Raw genomic sequence first — 19,408 nt, 5'->3', positions numbered from 1 at the left:
CGGGTTAACTTATAAAGTGCAATTTTAAATTTCCCGGGAAACTTCCGGTTGAAAACGTCTATGTATGATGACGTATGCGCGTGACGTCAATGGTTGAAGCGGAGGTATTCGGACACATTGTATCCAATACAAACAGTTCTGTTTTCATCGCAAAATTCCGTATTCTGGACATCTGTGTTGGTGAATCTTTTGCAATTTGTTTAATGAACAATGAAGACTGCAAAGAAGAAAGTTGTAGGTGGGATCGCTGTATTAGCGGCTGGCTGCAGCAACACAACCAGGAGGACTTTGAGTTGGATAGTAGACGCGCTATCCGACGCTAGCCGCCGACCGCACGGATGATCAGGTGAAGTCCTTCGTCGCTCCGTCGATCGCTGGATTGCAGGTGAGCACGGGTGTTGATGAGCAGATGAGGGCTGGCTGGCGTAGGTGGAGAGCTAATGTTTTTAGCATAGCTCTGTGAGGTCCCGTAGCTAAGTTAGCTTCAATGGCGTCGTTAGCAACAGCATTGTTAAGCTTCGCCAGGCTGGAAAGCATTAACCGTGTAGTTACATGTCCATGGTTTAATAGTATTGTTGATTTTCTGTCTATCCTTCCAGTCAGGGGTTTATTTATTTTGTTTATATCTGCAGTTAAGCACGATGCTATCACGTTAGCTCCGTAGCTAAAGTGCTTCGCCGATGTATTGTCGTGGAGATAAAAGTCACTGTGAATGTCCATTTCGCGTTCTCGACTCTCATTTTCAAGAGGATATAGTATCCGAGGTGGTTTAAAATACAAATCCGTGATCCACAATACAAAAAGGAGAAAGTGTGGAATCCAATGAGCCAGCTTGTACCTAAGTTACGGTCAGAGCGAAAAAAGATATGTCCTGCACTGCACTCTAGTCCTTCACTCTCATGTTCCTCATCCACAAATCTTTCATCCTGGCTCAAATTAATGGGGTAATCGTCGCTTTCTCGGTCCGAATCGCTCTCGCTGCTGGTGTAAACAATGGGGAAATGTGAGGAGCCTTTCAACCTGCGACGTCACGCTACTTCCTGTACAGGCAAGGCTTTTTTTTTATCAGCGACCAAAAGTTGCGAACTTTATCATCGATGTTCTCTACTAAATCCTTTCAGCAAAAATATGGCAATATCGCGAAATGATCAAGTATGACACATAGAATGGATCTGCTATCCCCGTTTAAATTTTTAAAAAAATTCATTTCAGTAGGCCTTTAGTAATGCTGAAAAAATATTAGAATTGAAAATGACACGATATTGTTAGAATAATTATATATAAGTTATCACACAACTCTTATGCTTAAAGGCACATAACTTGTTATCTTCCACTGCAAGTTAGGAGTGGCTCACTGCCGCGGTTTGTGTTTTTCAGCCTGCAAACAGCCAAGGACGACCACAAGTACCTCAACGCAGACAAAGCAGAGGGAGGGCGAAATCACGAGGCTCAGCACTTTTCCATTCTGAATAATCACGTATTGTGTCTACTGAGCTGCTTGCATAATAAGTGTCCCCTCCCTTTAGAAGCAGCCTCAGTGATGTAACTAGGGAACTCCTGAATTAAATGGGGGGTGCGGGGGCTGTACCTCAGAGCATGGTGGGAGACTTTAACTGAGTGTGCAGCCCCATACGTTTCTCCTCATGAGTAAAAATTTAAATCTGTCTCTGCTTGATTCCTTGCTTCTTGTCCTTTTTAATAGATAGTTCGGTGCTTAAACCTGACACATATGTTACTGCATACATCAGCAGACTGATTAGGAGCCTTTGTTTGTTTATTTACTACTAAAAGACAAGTTGTTTTGTAAGTTCACTATTTTATTTAAGGACAAAATTGCAATAAGAAATATATGTTTAATTTACCCTAAGATTTTTTGTTAAAATAAAGCAATTAATGCCAATTTTTGTGGTCCCCTTTGTTTAGAAAAGTATCGAAAAGTACCGAAAAGTATCGGATTACATTTTGGTACCAAAATATTGGTATCGGGACACCACTAATGCCCACTGACACTTAATTCTGTGCGCGAGGTTGAGGATCGCACCACCAGGGCATTCCAACATTTGGAATGACTTACATGCAAAAAAAAATGCACAATGGAAGACATATTTTCATGTCGGAGATATATTCTAGTAATATATTTCCTAAATTAAAAACAAAACAAAAAAGATGAATAAAAAACGCCAACAGACACCAAAACAAATTTGTTTGAATTTGTTTCAATTAGCAACATAAGTCATCAAGCAGCAATTAAAATTATAAAAGGAACTTGCTGAATAGACGACACGTCTAATGTTTTTTTATTTCTGGCAGTCCAAAATGTTGACACGTCCGTGCGTGGAACTGTCATTTTGCACGTCCTTTGGACACGTGCTGAATAAAAACACAAAATAGTGCTCGCAAAACGGCGACGATTGTTGATGAATCACATTGCGCGTGCTTAAATAATTATATTTCTTTCTTCTCCTCTCAGTTTAGTGGCCGTTTTGATGATCAGCATACATTTTGCATATAAATGAAGACAGAGACACAAAATGCACTGCAAAAAATATACAAAAATGAGGGGTATTTTACTTGAACTAAGCAAAATTATCTGCCAATAGAACAAGAAAATTCGGCTTGTCAAGATTTTCCAAAACAAGTAAAATTAGCTTACCTCAATGAAACCAAAAATACCTTAAAATAAGTACATTCTCAGAAAAATTTTTTTTGACCTTTTTGCTGACTATGTTGAAAAATATTCTTAAATAAGTAAATGCTAGTGCCATTATCTTGACATAATGATAAGCGCTCAGCATCATCATTTTTTTTTTCATGCTTGAAGTAAGAAATGATTACTTTAAAAAAGCAGTTTTATACTTGTGAGTGTTGATGACACAGCTTTGCAACATTCTAGTTTCAAGCATGTTTTACTCAATATAGCTCATCAAATCTCAGCAACAAGCTGTAATATCTTACTGAGATCATTTAGGACCAAAACCCTTAAAACAAGTAAAACACTCTAACATAAAATCTGCTTAGTGAGAAGAATTATCTTATCAGACAGAAAATAAGCAAATATCACCCTTATTTGAGATACTTAGTTTTCAGTTTTTGCAATGTGTAGTGCACTCACTTAACGGACGCAATCCACTTTGCACAAATTTAGTAGATCAAGTTTGCACGTGTTTTAGTACACACAAACCTTTAGCAAATCAGGCCCCATGTAAGTTGAATTTCTGGTGTTGGTTATGGTTTATATGCACCATGAGTGGGGGAAGGTTATTTTGTTTTGCGCATATAAAAGTAACACTGAGCTCCAGAAACTTCCAAATAAAACTCACGGTCAACAACCAGGTTTACTGACATTTGTCCACGACGTGTGAACCAGTGGCGTGCCGTCACTAGAGGCAGGGGAGGCGGGGCCTCACCTGCCATCATGGAAAGAAAAAAAATGTAAAAAGAAAAAAAAATTAATTAAATTGTTATATGTATCCAGTGATTTTACTAAAGTTATTTTCCATTTAACTTCACCAGTTTTAGATTATTTTTATTTTTATTTTCACATTTTCCGTTCAAATACTGAGAAGAGACGGTGCGGTGATCAGCAGCCAGTTGAGGCACGTCACTCAGTTGTGCCTCAACATGGATTGTGCACAATGACTCGGCTAACTGCTGGCCTGCTGTGCAGTGAGACCGTATTGCTATATGAATTATATTATACATTTCCATAGTTTAGTTAGCTGAGGTATATAATGTACAGTGTATTTTGTCAACAACTGTATGTGTGTAACCTATTTCTTGTGCTGAGCATTCATAAATCTGCTGCAAAAGACGTACTGGTTGAGGCTCGCAGTAATCCGGCCTCCTGGTGGTAGAGGGCGGTAGTGATCTCAGAGATCATTCCTCGGCCGCAGAAGAAAAAAAAAAAAGAAAAATAGTTTGCAAGCGATTGTTTATTTCCTCTAGCCTGGACTTTTATTAAAAACATGGAGGATTACATATGTAAAATAAAACAGTTTTCTAAACTGGACTTTCAATCGAAGCAGGAGGTAATAATTAAAGGTATACCAATGCCGGTGTTGTACCGAAATCTGTTACCCATTGGAATTTGTAACTCCAGGGGGCGATGTTCCCACGGCGTTTGTTTGATGGTTAAACGGCAAGCCCAAAGAGGAGGAGAAGAAGAACGCTTGCGTAAATGGCGTAAACCAGGGGTTTAGCCCGCTGGCCTGTTCTAAAAATAGCTCAAATAGCAGCACTTACCAGTGAGCTGCCTCTATTTTTTAAATTTGATTTATTTACTAGCAAGCTGGTCTCGCTTTGCCCGACATTTTTAATTCTAAGAGAGACAAAACTCAAATAGAATTTGAAAATCCAAGAAAATATTTTAAAGACTTGGTCTTCACTTGTTTAAATAAATTCATTAATTTTTTTACTTTGCTTCTTATAACTTTCAGAAAGACAATTTTAGAGAAAAAATACAACCTTAAAAATGATTTTAGGATTTTTAAACACATATACCTTTTTACCTTTTAAATTCCTTCCTCTTCTTTCCTGACAATTTAAATCAATGTTCAAGTAAATTTATTTGTTTTATTGTAAAGAATAATAAATACATTTTAATTTAATTCTTCATTTTAGCTTCTGTTTTTTTGACGAAGAATATTTGTGAAATATTTCTTCAAACTTATTATGATTAAAATTCAAAAAAATTATTCTGGCAAATCTAGAAAATCTTATTTCAAAGTCTTTTGAATTTCTTTTAAAATTTATGTTCTGGAAAATCTACAAGAAATAATGATTTGTCTTTGTTAGAAATATAGCTTGGTCCAATTTGTTATATATTCTAACAAAGTGTAGATTTGATTTTAACCTATTTAAAACATGTCATCAAAATTCTAAAATTAATCTTAATCAGGAAAAATTACTAATGATGTTCCATGAATTATTTTTTTAATTTTTTCAAAAACATTCGAATTAGCTAGTTTTTCTCTTCTTTTTTTCGGTTGAATTTTGAATTTTAAAGAGTCGAAATTGAAGATAAACTATGCTTCAAAATGTAATTGTCATTTTTTTCGTGTTTTCTCCTCTTTTAAACCGTTAAATTAAGTGTAAATATCATTAATTATTAATAATTACATAGAGTTAAAGGTACATTGAGCAAATTGGCTATTTCTGGCAATTTATTTAAGTGTGTATCAAACTGGTAGCCCTTCGCATTAATCAGTACCCAAGAAGTAGCTCTTGCTTTCAAAAAGGTTGGTGACCCCTGGCGTAAACTATCCTTAATGCTGAAACGTCAGTTGTCAGAATTTCAGCATTAATAAATTACACATATTCTGGAAATCAATGACTTACTTTCATTATAGTATGAGTCCATTGTATCAGCTGTTGATTCTCTCTCACACACATACATTTTCCGGATTAAAAGCTATCATGGAATGAAACGTCAGTTGTCAGAATTTCAGCATTAATAAATTACACATATTCTGACGTTTCAGCATTAAGGATAGTTTACGCCATTTACGCGATACAATGGACTCATACTATAATGAAAGTGAGTCATTGATTTCAAACGGCGTGGTACACACGCAAAGGCTGTCCAGCAAGAAAGGTAAGACCATAATAATGTTTTTTTTATTAAATGTGCTTTTTTGTGTGCTACAGTTGTGTAAAGAATGCTGGTATGAGCTTTTAAACATAACCCGTTAACTGCTGCCAATCACATGGTGAATAAGATACTATTTAGGGTTCATATGTTTGTAAATCTGACTGTGATGATGCAGTGCCTCACCAGACATTAACCTCACCGCACGCCACTGATGTACAGTGTTTTTTGTCAACAACTGTATGTGTGTAACGTATTTCTTGTGCTGAGCATTCATAAATCTGCTGCAAAAGACGTACTGGTTGAGGCTCGCAGTAATCCGGCCTCCTCGCCGCAGAAGAAAAAAAAAAAAAGTTTGCAAGTCAATTAGTGCAGCGATTGTTTATTTCCTCTCGCTTGGACTTTTATTAAAAACATGGAGGATTACATATGTAAAATAAAACCGTTTTCTAAACTGGACTTTCAATCGAAGCAGGAGGTAGAAGACCCGTTCTTTTCAAACGGCGTGGTACACACGCAAAGGCTGGCTGTGTGGATGTCCAGCAAGAAAGGTAAGACCATAATAATGTTTTTTTTTAATTAAATGTGCTTTTTTGTGTGCTACAGTTGTGTAAAGAATGCTGGTATGAGCTTTTAAACATAACCCGTTAACTGCTGCCAATCACATGGTGAATAAGATACTCTTTAGGGTTCATATGTTTGTAAATCTGACTGTGATGATGCAGTGCCTCACCAGACATGAACCTCACCGCACGCCACTGGTGTGAACAGATATTCAGCAAACATTGGCAGCTAATTCAGCGTTGTGGCTTGTGCAGCCCTTTAAGACACTTGTGATTTAGGGCTATATAAATAAACATTGATTGATTGATTGATTGAATTCAAATTTAACTCAAGACACACCACGGATCCAGGATTTTTATTTAACTTGCGACGTCTGGCAATTTGGACACCCCTGCTTTAGGATTTGTAAAATACCTGTCATTGTTGAGATGGTATAGTTCTTACTGTACTGTTTGCTGTCATTGTGGCTTTTAAGGCATTTATGGCACAGTTACTGAGTCCAAGACAATATTCTCTAAATGGGATAATAATCCCATGTTAATGACTGGTTGAGTACAAAATAATCCACAAGGGGGCCAAAGAAAGTTGCGAGAACCAGCACTTAGAAAATGAAGGTGAGAAACAGTTCTGAATTTGAGAAAGAAGACCAACACTGCAAAAACTGAAATCTAAGTAAGATTAAATATCTCAAATAAGGGTGATATTTGCTTATTTTCTGTCTGATAAGATAATTCTTCTCACTAAGCAGATTTTATGTTAGAGTGTTTGACTTGTTTTAAGGGTTTTGGTCCTAAATCAGGGGCGTCCAAAGTGCGGCCCGCAGCTAATTGTTTACCGGCCCGCCACACATTCTGGAAATGCTATTGCAAAAAATAAAAATGAACATTAAAAAAAGTGGAATGAGGTGAAATCGAACAAGAAAAAGTTGCAATGTTGACACAAAAGCTTCCACGCAGGCTGTTTTTTTTTTTTTCCTTTTGTCTTTCTTTCTTTTTCTTTTTTTGCCACTGCTAAAAAAAAGAAAATAATGACCAAAAAAATCCATGTTATAATTAATTCTTTTCAAAGCTCCAATTAGTTCAAATTTTTCACTTTAAAATGTTTTATGTGGTAAATATTGCATATATTGTGTGGCTGCCATATAAAAACAAAGTTTTCTTTGACAAAAGAGCATAAAACAAACAAAATAATAGTTCACACGTAAAAATTTGACAGATATATCTGAAGTTGATCTCGTAACTTAAGTGATGAAAGTAAAAAATAAAAAAAACTAATAAAAATGTGTCACTTTATGAGTGGGGCACCTTTTGGATCCCAAATATATTTAGTGGTATTTTATTGATCTTTTCACTGTGATGACTCAAAAATATGAAATAATTAAAATCAATGGTGTCCTGCATTATTGATATTTTAGGGCTCTAATTACTAAATACTGCATATTTCAGTTTTACTATAAAAAACAAAGTTGTTTTTGACAGAAAAGCCATAAAACATTTTTTTTTTTTTAAAGTTGATATAGAGATTTACTGTAAGCGTTAAATAAAAAATAATAATACAAATTAGACTTATTTTTAACATTTTAATAACTGAGACCCTTTATGGACCCCGGGACCCCGAAAGGTAAAATAAATACAAAAAATCCATATATTTTGTTATGGTTTGGAAATGAAAAATATCAAAATGGCCCCCGCATGCTTTAATTTTTCCGTTTGCGGCCCTCAGTGGAAAAAGTTTGGACACCCCTGTCCTAAATGATCTCAGTAAGATATTACAGCTTAATGCTGAGATTTGATGAGCTATATTGAGTAAAACATGCTTGAAACTAGAATATCGACTGTTGCAAAGCTGTGTCATCAACACTCACAAGTATAAAACTACATTTTTAAAGTCATCATTTCTTACTTCAAGCATGAAAAAAAACAAATCATGACTTTGACACAAATGTGTCTCATAATTAAAACAGATGACAGCCAAATGGACTTTGCTGTTTTATTTTCAATGAAACAATAGAAAACACGTACTCATATAGTAGTACAGTTGGCACAGTACAGTAAACGGACAGTTAATATTTAAACATTTAACATTTCTAACAATTTTGAACAGAAATAGTTCATGCACATTCAGATAAATTCTTCAAAATTACAATTTAAAAAAATGATATATGTATATATGCGCACTAATTGACTGAAAGAGCACGCACTTGGCGCGATGATGTCATGTTATCCATGGAAAAATGCATTTTTAGAGCATATGATTTGCCTGAGCGGCTAGGAGACCCCGAGAGTAACAAGCGCTTGCCTTGTTGCCTTTCCATTAAGAACAATAAATTAGTTTTAGTATAAGTTTGCTGGTTTCAAGAAATGTAATGCCCAGCGCATATCATTATGTCAAGATAATGGCACTAGCATTTACTTCATTTAAGAACATTTTTCAACATATTGAGTAAAAAGGTCTTTTTTTTTTTAACAAGAAAAGTGCACTTGCTATTAATGAGAATATACTTATTTTAAGGTATTTTTGGGTTCATTGAGGTTAGCTAATTTTACTTGTTTTGGAAAGTCTTGACAAGCCGAATTTTCTTGTTCTATTCACAGATAATTTTGCTTAGTTCAAATAAAATACCCCTATTTTTTTTTGTTTTGTTTTGTTTTTAAACACTGACTTTTTGCAGTGAAGGTACCTCTCTTTTCCTCTCCTTCCCAGTCCGTCCAGGCGCCAACAGGCGTCTTCAATAAAAGTTTAAAGTGATAATCATTCATTTATTTACAGTATACAGCGGTAACTCGGCTCAGTTTACGAGATTTTTGGGGATACAAGCTGTCTCTCGACTAATTATCTTTTAGGTTGCAAGTTGAAATGAGTGTTATGAGCCTCCCCGCTGCTAGTTGGAGTAGCAACCTACTCGGTGGCCGAGTGGTTAGAGCAGTGTTTTTCAACCTTTTTTGAGCCAAGGCACATTTTTTGCGTTGAAAAAATCCGTAGGCACACCACCAGCAGAAATCATTAAAAAACTAATTTCAGTTGACGGTAAAAAGTCGTTGTCGTAATTGTTGGATATGACTTTAAACCAAGAGCTACTTCTTGGGTACTGATTAATGCGAAGGGCTACCAGTTTGATACACACTTAAATAAATTGCCAGAAATAGCCAATTTGCTCAATTCACCTTTAACTCTATGTTATTATTAATAATTAATGATATTTACACTTAATTGAAGGGTTTAAAAGAGGAGAAAACACGAAAAAAATTACTATTAAATTTTGACACATAGTTTATCTTCAAATTCGACTCTTTAAAATTCAAAATTCAACCGAAAAAAAAGAAGAGAAAAACTAGCTAATTCGAATCTTTTTGAAAAAAATTTAAAAAAAGAATTTATGGAACATCATTAGTCATTTTTCCTGATTAAGATTAATTTTAGAATTTTAATGACATGTTTTAAATAGGTTAGAATCCAATCTGCACTTTGTTAGAATATATAACAAATTGGACCAAGCGATGAGGTGGCGACTTGTCCAGGATGTACCCCGCCTTCCGCCCAATAGTAGCTGAGATAGGCTCCAGCGCCCCCGCGACCCCAAAGGGAATAAGCGGTAGAAAATGGATGGATGGATGGATGGACCAAGCTATATTTCTAACAAAGACAAATCATTATTTCTTCTAGATTTTCCAGAACAAAAATTTTAAAAGAAATTTAAAAGACTTTGAAATAAGATTTAAATTTGATTCTACAGATTTTCTAGATTTGCCAGAATTTTTTTGGGGAATTTTAATCATAATAAGTTTGAAGAAATATTTCACAAATATTCTTCGTCGAAAAAACAGAAGCTAAAATGAAGAATTAAATTAAAATGTATTTATTATTCTTTATAATAATAAAAAATAAAATTACTTGAACATTGATTTAAATTGTCAGGAAAGAAGAGGAAGGAATTTCAAAGGTAAAAAGGTATATGTGTTTAAAAATCCTAAAATCATTTTTAAGGTTGTATTTTTTTCTCTAAAATTGTCTTTCTGAAAGTTATAAGAAGCAAAGTAAAAAAATTAATGAATTTATTCAAACAAGTGAAGACCAAGTCTTTAAAATATTTTCTTGAAATTTTCAAATTCTATTTGAGTTTTGTCTCTCTTAGAATTAAAAACGTCGAGCAAAGCGAGACCAGCTTGCTAGTAAATAAATACAATTTAAAAAATAGAGGCAGCTCACTGGTAAGTGCTGCTATTTGAGCTATTTTTAGAACAGGCCAGCGGGCTACTCATCTGGTCCTTACGGGCTACCTGGTGCCCGCGGGCACCGCGTTGGTGACCCCTGCTTTAAACCATAACCAAGCATGCATCAATATAGCTCTTGTCTCAAAGTAAGTGTGACTTATTTGGACTTTTTTGCTGTTTTCCTGTGTGTAGTGTTTTAGTTCTTGTCTTGCGCTCCTATTTTGGTGGCTTTTTCTCTTTTCTTGGTATTTTCCTGTAGCAGTTTCATGTTTTCCTTTCAGCGATATTTCCCGCATCTACTTTGTTTTAGCAATTAAGAATATTTCAATTGTTTTTATCCTTCTTTGTGGGGACATTGTTGATTGTCATGTCATGTTCGGATGTACATTGTGGACGCCGTCTTTGCTCCACAGTAAGTCTTTGCTGTCGTCCAGCATTCTGTTTTTGTATACTTTGCAGACGGTTCAGTTTTAGTTTGGTTCTGCACAGCCTTCCCTAAGCTTCAATGCCTTTTCTTAGGGGCACTCACCTTTTGTTTATTTTTGGTTTAAGCATTAGTTACCTTTTTACCTGCTTACTCAACAACAACACATCATTTGCAGACTATAATTACTGGTTTGCAAAAAATATTTTTAACCCAAATAGGTGAAATTAGATAATCTCCCACGGCACACCAGACGGTATCTCACGGCACACTAGTGTGCCATGGCACAGTGGTTGAAAAACACTGGGTTAGAGTGTCCGCCCTGAGATCGGTAGGTTGTGAGTTAAAACCCCGGCCGAGTCATACCAAAGACTATAAAAATGGGAGCCATTACCTCCCTGCTTGGCACTCAGCATCAAGGATTGGAATTGGGGGTTAAATCACCAAAAATGATTCCCGGGCGCGGCCACCGCTGCTGCTCACTACTCCCCTCACCTCCCAGGGGGTGATCAAGGGTGATGGGTCAAATGCAGAGAATTATTTCGCCACACCTAGTGTGTGTGTGACAATCATTGCTACTTTAACTTTAACAAATGTCACAATTAGGGATGTCCGATAATGGCTTTTTGCCGATATCCGATATTCCGATATTGTCCAACTCTTTAATTACAGATACCGATATCAACCGATACCGATATCAACCGATATATGTAGTCGTGGAATTAACACATTATTATGCCTAATTTGGACAACCATGTATGGTGAAGATAAGGTACTTTTTAAAAAAAATAATAAAATAAGATAACTAAATTAAAAACATTTTCTTGAATAAAAAAGAAAGTAAAATATAAAAACAGTTACATAGAAACTAGTAATGAATGAAAATGAGTAAAATTAACTGTTAAAGGTTAGTACTATTAGTGGAGCAGCAGCACGCACAATCATGTGTGCTTACGGACTGTATCCCTTGCAGACTGTATTGATATATATTGATATATAATGTAGGAACCACAATATTGATAACAGAAAGAAATGGGGGGAGGGAGGTTTTTTTGGGTTGGTGCACTAATTCTAAGTGTATCTTGTGTTTTTTATGTTGATTTAATTAAAAAAAAAAAACATTATCCCAAACGTTTATGGTATTCGTTTGCGCAGGGTAAGCAAAAACAACGTAGAGTACATTTCCGCTCAACTAAATAAAGTACACGAGACTGGTAGAGGCTCTGTCCGGCTTGGTTGTCATGGTAACCATGACAATAAGCGTCGGGTCTGATTTTGCTTCAACTCTAGCACTGGCGTGTTTGAACAGTTCACGAAAAGCACAGATTCGCACATGTTCAAAGTGTGGAATGTACTATGTCAGTGGTCACAATTCAAACCCCTGAGGCACACCAGGTCAATTTTCACTTGTAACTAGAGATGTCCGATATTATCGGCCGATAAATGCTTTAAAATGTAATATCGGAAATTACCGGTATCGGTTTCAAAAAGTAAAATGTATGACTTTTTAAAACGCCGCTGTGTACACGGACGTAGGGAGAAGTACAGAGCGCCCAATCACATAATATCTACTGCTTTTCACACACACAAGTGAATGCAAGGCATACTCGGTCAACAGCCATACAGGTCACACTGAGGGTAGCCGTATAAACAACTTTAACACTGTTACAAATATGCGCCACACTGTGAACCCACACCAAACAAGAATGACAAACACGTTTCGGGAGAACATCCGCACCGTAACACAACATAAACACAACAGAACAAATACCCGGAACCCCTTGCAGCACTAACTCTTCCAGGACGCTACAATATACACCTACCCCGCCCACCTCAACCTCCTCATGCTCTCTCAGGGAGAGCATGTCCCAAATTCCAAGCTGCTGTTTTGAGGCATGTTAAAAAAAATAATGCACTTTGTGACTTCAATAATAAATATGGCAGTGCCATGTTGGCATTTTTTTCCATAACTTGAGTTGATTTATTTTGGAAAACCTTGTTACATTGTTTAATGCATCCAGCGGGGCATCACAACAAAATTAGGCATAATAATGTGTTCATTCCACGACTGTATGTATCGGTATCGGTTGATATCTGAATCTGTAATCAAGAGTTGGACAATATCGGAATATCGGATATCGGCAAAAAAGCCAATATCGGACATCTCTACTTATTAGTTCACTTATTAGCAATCCAAACTTAATAATACACCGAAAGAAAGCTTATTGTCTTTTTCTGCCTTTTTTAATCCCGCTCTTACTTTTTCCACTTCCAGGTGTCCAACACACAACACATGTCATCATATCCTGTGTCCCCCGCCCTTAAGTTCCCCTTACAATGGTTCCGGTATTGTCCTGTGACCCGAGTAACCGCTACATGACAGACACCACCAGCAGAAAATGTTAACAAAAACGAAACTCAATAGCCTATATTGACTAATAAAGTCCTTCTCATCAAATATCTGACGCAATTGTTTGATAATGACTTCAAAACCATAACCATCATTAAAGGCCTACTGAAATGATTTTTTTAAATTTAAACGGGAATAGCAGATCCATTCTATGTGTCATACTTGATCATTTCGCGATATTGCCATATTTTTGCTGAAAGGATTTAGTAGAGAAAATCGACGATAAAGTTCGCAACTTTTGCTCGCTGCTAAAAAAAAAGCCTTGCCTGTACCGGAAGTAGCGTGATGTCACAGGAGCTAGTATTCCTCACAATTCCCCGTTGTTTACAATGGAGCGAGAGAGATTCGGACCGAGAAAGTGACGATTACCCCATTAATTTGAGCGAGGATGAAAGATTCGTAGATGAGGAACGCTACAGTGAATGACTTGAGAGGCAGTGATGGACGTATCTTTTTTCGCTCTGAGCGTAACTTAGGTACAAGCTGGCTCATTGGATTCCACACTCTCCTTTTTCTATTGTGGATCACGGATTTGTATTTTAAACCACCTCGGATACTATATCCTCTTGAAAATGAGAGTCGAGCACGCGAAATGGACATTTAAAGTGACTTTTATCTCCAAGACAATACATCGGTGACACACTTAGCTACTGAGCTAACATGATAGCATCGTTCTCAAATGACGATAGAAACAAAATAAATAAACCCCTGACTGGAAGGATAGACAGAAGACCAACAATGTTATTAAACCATGTACATGTAACTACACGGTTAAAAATTCTCAGCCTGGTAAGGCTTAACTATGCTGTTGCTAACGACGCTAAGGCTAACTTAGCAACTGGACCTCACAGAACTATGTACTCTCTCCTTTTTCTATTGTGGATCACGGATTTGTATTTTAAACCACCTGGGATACTATATCCTCTTGAAAATGAGAGTCGAGCACGCGAAATGGACATTTAAAGTGACTTTTATCTCCACGACAATACATTGGTGACACACTTAGCTACTGAGCTAACGTGATAGCATCGTTCTCAAATGAAGATAGAAACAAAATAGATAAACCCCTGACTGGAAGGATAGACAGAAGATCAACAATACTATTAAACCATGTACATGTAACTACACGGTTAAAAATTCTCAGCCTGGTAAGGCTTAAAAATGCTGTTGCTAACGACGCTAAGGCTAATTTAGAAACTTAGCAACCGGACCTCACAGAACTATGATAAAAACATTAGCGCTCCACCTACGCCAGCCAGCACTCATCTTCCCATCAACAGCCGTGCTCACCTGCGTTCCAGCGATCGACGGCGCGACGAAGGACTTCATCCGTGGGTTTGGCGGCAAGCATCGGCTAGGCGTAGTAAGTAGTCCTTGTTGTGTTGCTGTAAGTATTGTACTTAGCCGCTAATACACCGATCGATCCCACCTACAACTTTCTTCTTTGCAGCCTCCATTGTTCATTAAACAAATTGCAAAAGATTCACCAACACAGATGTCCAGAATACTGAGGAATTTTGTCGAAGAAAACAAGAGGTTTTTCTATCGGGTCCGATAGGGTCCAACCACTTCCGTTGCTTTTGTGACGTCACGCGCATAAATCATATCCAAAGGAGTTTTTCAACCGGAAGTGTGGCGGGAATTTTAAAATGTCACTTTATAAGTTAACCCGGCCGTATTGGCATGTGTTGCAATGTTAAGATTTCATCATTGATATATAAACTATCAGACTGCGTTGTCGGTAGTAGTGGCTTTCAGTAGGCCTTTAATTCTCTTGTCTCAAAGTCGGCTTACAAAGCTGCTGCCACCTACTGGTACGGAAGAGTATTACATGGTTACTCTGCTGTTCTCCAGACAGCACAGACACTCTACAATGGCACATTGTTAGTTTTTTGGCAAAAAAATATTTTTCCGACCAATTAGGTGAAATTGCATAATTTCCCACGGCACAACAAACAACATCTCACGGTACACCAGTGGTTGAAAAACACTGTGTTAGAAGATATCCAGTATCAAACGTGTCTGCGTCATTCAACCTACTGTGTCTTAAACTTAATTAGCTATTGTGGCCACGAAGTGTCGCAAAAAAAATATGTAGGCTCCAGCACCCCCCGCGACCCCAAAAGGGACAAGCGGTAGAAAATGGATGGATGGATGGATGGATGGATGGATGGATGGATGGGGGAGGAAAAAAAAACATTGAAAAAAAATTTGAATTTAAAGACAGTATATGTCAATTTTTTCCAATTTTGGGGCGGTATAGCTCGGTTGGTAGAGTGGCTGTGCCCGCAACCTGAGGGTTCCAGGTTAGATCCCCGCTTCTTCCGTTGTGTCCTTGGGCAAGACACTTTACCCACCCGCTCCCAGTGCCACCCACACTGGTTCAAAGATGTAACTTAGATATTGGGTTTCACTATGTAAAGCGCTTTGAGTCACTAGAGAAAAGCACTACATAAATATAATTCACTTCACAATCCAAAAGACATGCACCTGGGGATAGGCCCCTCCCACCTCCAAAAACACGCACCTGGGGATAGGTTGATTGGCAACACTAAATGGTCCCTAGTGTGTGAATGTGAGTGTGAATGTTGTCTGTCTATCTGTGTTGGCCCTGCGATGAGGTGGCGACTTGTCCAGGGAGTACCCCGCCTTCCGCCCGAATGCAGCTGAGATAGGCTCCAGCACCCCCCGCCACCCCAAAAGGGACAAGCGGTAGTAAATGGATGGATGGATGGATGGATGGATTCCAAACAGTTAATAATAAATAGGTTAGTGTTTTTCAAAACGTACTTCTCTGTTATACTAATTTTACTTGATGAAACCTTTTCTACCATTCCGTAATAAAATAACGCAGGGGTCACCAACGCGGTGCCCGCGGGCACCAGGTAGCCCGTAAGGACCAGATGAGTAGCCCGCTGGCCTGTTCTAAAAAATAGCTCAAATAGCAGCACTTACCAGTGAGCTGCCTCTATTTTTTTAATTTTAATTATTTACTAGCAAGCTGGTCTCGCTTTGCTCGACATTTTTAATTCTAAGAGAGACAAAACTCAAATAGAATTTGAAAATCCAAGAAAATATTTTAAAGACTTGGTCTTCACTTGTTTAAATAAATTCATTATTTTTTTTACTCTGCTTCTTATAACTTTCAGAAAGACAATTTTAGAGAAAATATACAACCTTAAAAATTATTTTAGGATTTTTAAACACATATACCTTTTTACCTTTTAAATTCCTTCCTCTTCTTTCCTGACAATTTAAATCAATGTTCAAGTAAATTACTTGTTTTTATTGTAAAGAATAATAAATACATTTGAATTTAATTCTTCATTTTAGCTTCTGTTTTTTCGACGAAGAATATTTGTGAAATATTTCTTCAAACTTATTATGATTAAAATTCAAAAAAAAAATTCTGGCAAATCTAGAAAATCTGTAGAATCAAATTTAAATCTTATTTCAAAGTCTTTTGAATTTCTTTTAAAATTTTTGTTCTGGAAAATCTAGAAGAAATAATGATTTGTCTTTGTTAGAAATATAGCTTGGTCCAATTTGTTATATATTCTAACAAAGTGTAGATTGGATTGTAACCTATTTAAAACATGTCATCAAAATTGTAAAATTAATCTTAATCAGGAAAAATTACTAATGATGTTCCATAAATTCTTTTTTTAATTTTTTCAAAAAGATTCAAATTAGCTAGTTTTTCTCTTCTTTTTTTCGGTTGAATTTTGAATTTTAAAGAGTGGAAATTGAAGATAAACTATGTTTCAAAATTTAATTGTCATTTTTTTTTCGTGTTTTCTCCTCTTTTAAACCCTTCAATTAAGTGTAAATATCATTAATTATTAATAATAACATAGAGTTAAAGGTAAATTGAGCAAATTGGCTATTTCTGGCAATTTATTTAAGTGTGTATCAAACTGGTAGCCCTTCGCATTAATCACTACCCAAGAAGTAGCTCTTGGTTTCAAAAAGGTTGGTGACCCCTGAAATAACGTATAGGCCTGATATCATATCGATCAATAATCAAGGCTCCAATATTGGGATGGTATGCAGTAAAAAAAAAAGTTGCATCAGGACACCCCTATAGTTTTCTATGAGGGGGAAAAAAACTGGAGGTGGAGCAGCAGCCTGGAACATTTTATTAGACCTTGGAGGTTCTCCTATAGCTTGAAGCACTCTGCAGAGAACACCTTCCAGAACCGCATTGGTTCACACAACTTTGTTACACCTAATGTGCACTTTAAGGGTCAATGCACGCCCAAACAAGTTATCTGAAAATCCAACCTTTTTTTGCAAAAAAAAAAAAAAAAAAAAAAGAGCGTCTGACCTCAAAACAGCAAAAAAAAAAAAAAAAAACTTGCATAGCAACAGCAGACAAAGGTCAATTTTTTTTTTTTTTGCTACACAAAGTTCTGCATGCATTTGAAGGCAAGTTCATGTGCAGCACACGAATCTGCATCTTTACCTTAGCAACATGCTCTCCATCCCAACTCTCCCTTCCCGCCGATATGAATGAATGATGCAGGTGAAAAATACACCTCCGCTATCATAACAAAACGTCCATCAATAATACATCCGCGCACTTGTCAGCCAGCGCAAGGGGAGGGGGGGGGGGGGGCTTATAAGGCTGCGAGGGGGGGCACTGCAATATGGCAACACCAGCCTGCCTCCATACCTGCTCCACCCCTGGAGACACATGAGCTCCACCTGCACTTTTAACTCGCACATGCCGGGACCAACCCTGAGGGGGGGAACAAATCATCACATGGCGATGAAGCGCAAATCTGCGTGCATCAACAAACGTTGCACGGCTTGCAGATGCGCTAAACTGGGAGTGTTTACCGCCAAACCTGGCCAGCCACACACACACACACACACACACACACACACACACACACACACACACACACACACCGACATACGCGCACACAAGTGCGCATGCATGCATAGCAACCCCTCCCTAGAAACCGGCTGCAAAAAAAAAAAAAAAAAAAAAAAAAAAAAAAAAAAAACCCACGTTGCAAGAAAAGAGACGAAAGCGTCCAAATGTGACGACGCAAACGTTACCTGGCGAGAAGCGTGGCGCGGCGGTGGGTTGCTGCTCATGGCGGCACACGGCGCACAGCTTGAGCCGAGCATGCCGATTGGTAGGCGGGGACGCGCCGGTTGCTGCCTGCCTCGGACTGGGCTCCCGTCGACACCGACGAGGCGGGGCGGGGCGGGGCGGCGCTCCACGATGGTTCCTTCCAGACCTTCTTAAGCCGGACACCGGGTTTTTTTCCCCTCACCTGTCCATAGCAACAAACATCATTGTATCGTTTTGATTGTATATTCCATTTTTCATCACTTTCATCACAATATTTTACACCCAATGGGTGAGGGCCGACATCCGGGCAACTAAGCTACATACGGGTTCTTCGAGCCCCGGGTCGTGTGTTCGGATCACTTCGTTTCTGGTAAATATAAGGAACAAAAATCCACCTTCTTAACCACAACTTGGCTATACCGTCCGTGCTGATGTTGTACTTGTTGAATTTGTACCTTATAACGTTCGACAGTTGTTGTTGTACAAAAATAACATGCGGTATATACTATATAGTCTATAGCAGGGGTCACCAACGTGGTGCCCGCGGGCACCAGGTAGCCCGTAAGGACCAGATGAGTAGCCCGCCGGCCTGTTCTAAAAATAGCTCAAATAGCAGCACTTACCAGTAAGCTGCATCTATTTTTTAAATTGTATTTATTTACGAGCAAGCTGGTCTCGCTTTGCCCGACATTTTTAATTCTAAGAGAGACAAAACTCAAATAGAATTTGAAAATCCAAGAAAATATTTTAAAGACTTGGTCTTCACTTGTTTAAATAAATTCATTATTTTTTTTACTTTGCTTCTTATAACTTTCAGAAAGACAATTTTAGAGACAAAATACAACCTTAAAAATTATTTTAGGATTTTTAAACACATATACCTTTTTACCTTTTAAATTCCTTCCTCTTCTTTCCTGACAATTTAAATCAATGTTCAAGTAAATTTATTTTTTTTATTGTAAAGAATAATACATAAATTTGAATTTAATCCTTCATTTTAGCTTCTGTTTTTTCGACGAAGAATATTTGTGAAATATTTCTTCAAACTTATTATGATTAAAATTCAAAAAAATTATTCTGGCAAATCTAGAAAATCTGTAGAATCAAATTTAAATCTTATTTCAAA

The 19,408-nt window shown here is 37.3% G+C and overlaps 1 protein-coding gene across 1 annotated transcript in view; it reads right to left on the bottom strand.

Moving 5' to 3' along the window:
- The window catches only part of LOC133631398 (junctional cadherin 5-associated protein), a 47,785-nt gene extending 29,315 nt beyond the window's left edge, over window positions 1–18,470 (bottom strand). Inside the window, exon 1 of the mRNA XM_062023594.1 lies at window positions 18,264–18,470. The gene's annotated coding sequence lies outside the window, so the exon portion shown is untranslated. The remainder of the gene's footprint in view (window positions 1–18,263) is intronic.
- Between the last annotated feature and the right edge of the window lie 938 nt (window positions 18,471–19,408).

Source organism: Entelurus aequoreus, linkage group LG16 (genome assembly GCF_033978785.1).
Source record: "Entelurus aequoreus isolate RoL-2023_Sb linkage group LG16, RoL_Eaeq_v1.1, whole genome shotgun sequence".
Lineage (NCBI taxonomy): Eukaryota > Metazoa > Chordata > Actinopteri > Syngnathiformes > Syngnathidae > Entelurus > Entelurus aequoreus.
This window is presented reverse-complemented; position numbering and strand designations above follow the sequence as displayed.